Here is a 6129-nt window from a genome sequence, read left to right as displayed (position 1 = left end):
CCTTTTATACCTTTCTTCTTCAATTCTCTCTTTCTCAGGCACATGATCAACTGGTTCTTTAACGCTGTAGACCATTAAATTACATGGGCATACGTGCTCAGTTCTGTTCATCACAGACCTTAATAGAAAATAAAAAGGGAAAAAAGATGGCTGTAGATCTGTAAAGTGTAAACAAAGATTCAAGTCAATCTCAACTCAGAACACTTGAACGGTTCAGAAAGTCCCCATATAAAGAGATCTATGCCTGTAGATCTGTTCATCTTAAACTACCGAAGTAAGGGGAAAAAAGAAAATGGCATACTTGTACCTTAAACAGGAAAGAATTACTCGCAATCCCGGCCAAATTATCCAGAAGAATTGTTCCACTTCATTGCATCCAAGACACCGCACCATGACCTTGTCTGGGATGCCGGCACTGGCAATGGACAGGCAGCATCATCTGTGAGTCTGAGTCCTCTTTCTATTCCATAAGTAATTGTTTTTCATTTGACTGGTTTCTGTTTTCTTCAAGAAAGTGACGAGCCTGGCTAGCAGATATAATGTAAGTTGATGAATTTCAGCTAGCAAAGATATACAAGAATGTGATTGCCACGGATACCAGCCAGAAACAGCTCGATTAGCTTCTAGGCTTCCAAATGTGCAATACAAGTGTGACTTCTCCAACGATGTCTGCTGAAGAGCTGGAAAGGGATGTCACAAAACAAGCCACCGTGGATCTTGTGACTGTTGGCAAGCCATCCATTGGTTTGCTCGTCCCAAGTTCTACCAGCAAGTGCAGTTGGTTCTAAAGAAGCACAGGGAATAATAGCAGCATGGTGCTATACTACCCCACAAGTGAATGCAAGAGTTGATACTGTTTTTTAATAAATTTACTTTGTTGATTCTAGGCATTACTGGCACCCTGGCAGAAACTTAATTTACGACAAGTATAAGAGCATTGAATTTCCATTTTTGCCGGTGGATGGAGCTGAGAACACAGGGCCATTTGAATTCATGACTGAAAAATTGATGAGTTTGGATGAGTTACTTGCTTATGCAAAATCAGGTTCGGCATATGAAACAACACTGGAAAAAGGTGTGGATCTCATGAGTGAGAACATGATTGAGGAATTTCGGTCTGCTTGGGCCGAAGATGGCAACAATCAGAAGGTTGCTAAGTTCCCTGTTTATCTCAGGATTGGTAAAGTCGGAAAATGAAGTACGAGTCTCGATCAGAAGTATAGTGAGTGGACTCTCCATCGCATTCGGAATGGTTAGAGCAGCAGCAGATAGAGCACAAAGAGAAAGGAGAGAGCACAGAAGAAACAGTCCCTAGGCAAGATGCTCAGGATCAGAATTATGTAAATGAAGGAGAAGTGCTAATGGAGGTGACTACAACCACGAAGCAAGGGCAGCTATTTGCGGGAATTGGAGTCACAGTTAAGCTTTTTGAAAGGAACACGATGATAGGGTGGGCACTGAAAGACATTAGTTCTGGAAACAAAATCCTAGATGAAGCTCTGGCACTGAAACTGGTGTTGTGTAAAGCTGTACAACGCAAGTGGAGCAATCTTAAGCTGAGGTTTTGTAACAAGGAACTGTGGAGACAATTAAAACATCAGAGCCCAACGGACAGCAAAATGGCAACAGTACTTGAAGACATCTCTCAGTTACAGAGATTGTTTTGCATGTGCTCTTTTGTTTTGTATAGGGAAGAAAATATGATAGTCAGTAAAAAACTGAGTGTTGATGCTTTAAGCATTATTGTGGATGAGGAGCGACAGCTTCCTCAGTGTCTTTGAACACTAGTTTGTAGAGTTTCGTTCGAGCCGTTGCTCGCACTTGTAATTTTTTACCATCAAAGCAATGAGATCATCTTATCGTTTCGACAAAAAAAAAAAAGACTCTCCATCGCATTGTTATGCCCCATCTAGCATCGACCATAACCATCAACAACCCCCCCCCCCCCACACCCGGGGGGAATTCATGATATCGGTTGAATAAATGATATCTTTTTGAATTGCAATATAGGTTGCATTTTTTCTTTTCCAGAACTTCTTGTTTTTGTGGAATAAAATTCCTTATTTGAGTGTTCTAGGAGGATGACTTGCATCAGTATGTACTTCATCAAATTTAAATAAAGAATAGTATCTTAGGACAATGTAAATGTTTGCATAGGTTTTCAAAAATGAGTTTGTATACAGATCCTATCACCAATATAATCATTTCCAAATGAACTTAATGAATAGAAGTAATAAATAAATTGGTAACAAAGCACCTGTTGGGCCGTTCAAATTCTGGGAATAAAATAAAATAAGGTAGTACCATATAGGCTATACTATAAAACAATCAACCCCAAACAATAAATAAACTCAAATGAAGTGGCACGAAGAGGATGGTAAACTTTTGGCTTTATAAGTGTAGTCACTAGTAGAGTAAATAAGGATATTAAAACAATAAATGTAGACATTAACACAAGCAAAAGCATAATTATAAATTTTCTCTTTCATTGAAATTTGTGCCTTAAAATTTATTATGTTTTTACATATCGTTATGTTAGTGTTTACTTTTATTGTTTTAGTGTTTATTTTTGTTGTACTAATATCTACACTGCACGATACAGTTGAGGCTAGTATTTGTAGAGGATCCTCATCCGTGAAGTATTAAGTGTACAACAATAATAGCAGACTCAGCAGTCGGAAACAACGAATTACAAATTTTTGACCACAAAAAAAGAAAAAAACTAGGAATTGCACGTAATGGATTACGCAAGATTCTTGACAAGTATGAAGCAGATTTCGTCCACTCTCTGCATTCATGTGATGAGATACCAAAGAGTAAATACCCAAACAAAAATAACGATCAATAAAATTTTCTAGTATCTCTTGCTTAACATATAACAACAAAGTTTGATGTCCCTTTCAATTTCAGGTGTCAAGAACGAACTTTGCTTTGTGCTTTCAGGTTTACATGTTGACGAGCAAATTTGTTCTTTTTATATCTCTCTTCCTCTTCTATCCTTTCAATCACATGATTACTTGTTCTTTGACGTTGTAGACTAGTATTTATTAGTTAGGCAGGCATGTCACTCCAGGACTATATAAGGAGATAAATACCTGTTCAAATTTGTTCACCCCAGACATTCAGGAAAAAAGAAAAAGGAAAAAGATGGCAGATTTGTTCCTCAATCAGGCAGAGCAATACTCTGTATCTAGGCCGAATTATCCACAAGAATTGTTCCATTTTATTGCATCCAAGACACCCCACCATGACCTTGCCTGGGATGTGGGCACTGGCAGTGGCCAGGCAGCATTATCTGTAAGCACAATTTCTCTCGTCTTCGCCACATGAGGCAACTCTTTTTCTTGCAATTTGAAAGGCCAATTAGAAGCCCGAATGCATTGTATAATTTATGTTAAATGATTTCAGCTAGCAAAGATATTCAAGAATGTAATTGCCACTGATACTAGCCAAAAGCAACTTCAATATGCTCCCAAGCTCCCAAATGTTCGATATCGTTCTACATCTCCAGCCATGTCAGCTGAAGAGCTCGAAAGGGATGTTGCTAAACCAGATACTGTGGACCTGGTGACCATTGGCCAAGCCATCCATTGGTTTGATCTTCCTACTTTCTTCCAGCAAGTGAAATTGGTACTGAAGAAACCTCAAGGAGTAATAGCAGCTTGGTGCTACACTACCCCACAGGTGAATGATAGGGTTGATGCTGTGTTTAGACAGTTACTTTGTTGATTCCAGGCCTTATTGGCACCCTGGAAGAAATCTGGTGTTTGACAAGTATGAAAGCATGGAATTTCCATTTTTGCCAGTAGATGGAGCTGAGCAAACTGGGCCATTTGAATTCATAACTCAAAAATTGATGGATTTGGATGATTATCTTCGGTATGCAAAATCAGGTTCAGCATATCAAACAGCACTGGAGAAGGGTATCGATCTCTTGAGCGAGGATGTTATATAAATTTAATAAAGTTCAGTCATAATTGGATTGGTCTCTTAATTTGAAACATAAATCCAAAAGATAGGTGGATTCAAATAGTTTTAGATAAATTCAAGAGTTATCTTCTACACCTAAGATCATTGATAATACGTATCTGAATTCGATTCTATCATGGGATAATTTATCCCCTAATTTTTCGGATTTAAAAATTTGAAATTATTAGTGTATAAAAATGAAGGTGAGGATGAATAATCAAAATAAAACTATCACACATTAGGATTCTTGAAACTTTGAGTACCAGGTTTGCTTTGATGAAGACGAAAATGGGAAGGCTTTGGGAACATTCAAGAATGTTGAACTTTTTTTTTCACGCTTTGAAATTGCTTCTTGTTGTTGAAAATATTACATTCTCATCCATTAAGTTCAATGATGCTCTTTTTTGCTAAATTTTTTTATTCATCTCATTGCGAAAGGCTAAATTCCATTTTGGACTTGTAAACTATTAAACACACTTTCCACTTTAGTGCTTGAACTCTATTCTCAGATACTTTACCTCCTAAAATATAAAATTATCCTACTTTAATTCTTAAACTTTAATTGTGAAGACTTAAACCCTTTGAAGTATGAAATCCATCCCACTTTAGTCATTAACCTTTAAGCATCGCTTGCCTACCATGCCATGAGAAGAATTACATATTTTACGAGGTAACGTATCTAAAAACCAAGGTGAAAGACTGTTGTAGATAAATTTCATACCTTAAAGAATAAAGTGTCCAAAATGTGAAGTTTAAGAACCGAAGTAGGAATACATCTATAGTTTAAGGGTCCAAAGTACAATTTACCCCTTGAGAAATATGCTCTACAAATTAATTTTAATTTGCTTTATCTATGTTTATTGTTGATTAACTAAATTAATTTGTTTTGTTGTTAAAAAAATAATAACAGTATGAAGGATAACCATGGAGAAAAAAATTGAGGAAAAAATAGCCAAAGGGTTGACTTGAAAACTGAATGATAGAAGTTGGATCATGATTTTGCTTCTCTGGTTACATTATTGGAAAATTTTCCTTTTTTTTCGTATGTCTTCAACCTTTTGTGTGTGTGTGTGTGTGTGTGGGTTTTGTTGGTTTTGAAAGGAAATGGATCCAAAACCAACAATCTCAGCTTTTCAAATTAAATGAGCTTAGTTCGCATGTTACTTCACTCTTTATCTATAACCTTTCTCATCGACCAAAAAACAAAGAGAGAATATAAATCTGTGTTTGTGCACGGGTTACCATCTAGCATTCTATGAAAATGCATCTCTTGCTTTCTATGGATGAAAATATTGGGCAAAATTTGTCAAAAAAAAAAAAACACACAATTGGATGTCTAACTTGTGAAAAAATGATAATGATTTAAAATATTTACTAAGAACATTAACTGTAGCAACAAAATCCACTGCCAAATGGTCACGAAAAGCTCTGCCTGATATCCAAAAGTCAATACAAGTATCTTTTGTACGCAATATCTAATAAAGGTGTCCTCTACATGAAATAATCATCTACTATTAACGCTCACAAATTTTTTTAAAGCGTGCATTCTGTCATCAATCCTTAAGAAATGGAAAAATGTGTGAGTGGCTTAGGTGATTTAACAATTTGTCAACTTCTTGCAAATCGCTCAAAACAATAGTTAAAAAGTGCAAAGTGAGAAGCAATAAGAAATCGATAGTTTAGTAGGAAGTAGACTTGATTTTTCTTTCTAGCTAGTGTCGTGGTGGCAGTTGGAATTTGGAAGGGAAACCATTGGTAATCATGCGTAAAGGAAGCTAGTTCCCAGTTATTTTACTAAATTTAACTGAAGTACAGCTTGATCTAAATTTAAGACTTGGCATAATATTCTATGAAGATACAAGTCTTGCTTTCTATGACAGAAAATATTGGGGAACTTATGAAAAATGATTGTAGTAACTTTTTCACAAAATTTACTGCTAAATGTGCACAAAAAGTCTGCATGATACACAAAAGTGAATACAAGTGTCTTTTACACCTAGTCAAAATCTAAAAAGTGCGTCCTTTTCATAAACTAGTTTTTTCAGCCTCCCGCAATGCGTGAGGATGCCCTGGGTCTATGTTAATCAAGATCAAATGAAGGCAAGTGGATTAATGTAAAATGGTTATATATTTAATACATGATAGGTGTTAATAAATGTG

General features: G+C 36.2%; 2 pseudogenes; both read left to right on the top strand.

Annotated features, from left to right (window-relative positions):
* Positions 1–240: 240 nt before the first annotated feature.
* On the top strand, positions 241–1197 carry LOC113773909 (annotated as a pseudogene).
* A 1907-nt stretch (positions 1198–3104) lies between these two features.
* LOC113772807 lies at positions 3105–3955 on the top strand (annotated as a pseudogene).
* Positions 3956–6129: the final 2174 nt, after the last annotated feature.

Source organism: Coffea eugenioides, chromosome 6 (genome assembly GCF_003713205.1).
Source record: "Coffea eugenioides isolate CCC68of chromosome 6, Ceug_1.0, whole genome shotgun sequence".
NCBI classification, from domain to species: Eukaryota; Viridiplantae; Streptophyta; class Magnoliopsida; order Gentianales; family Rubiaceae; genus Coffea; species Coffea eugenioides.
Note: the sequence above shows the minus strand (reverse complement) of the source record. Positions and strands in the feature narration are given on the sequence as shown.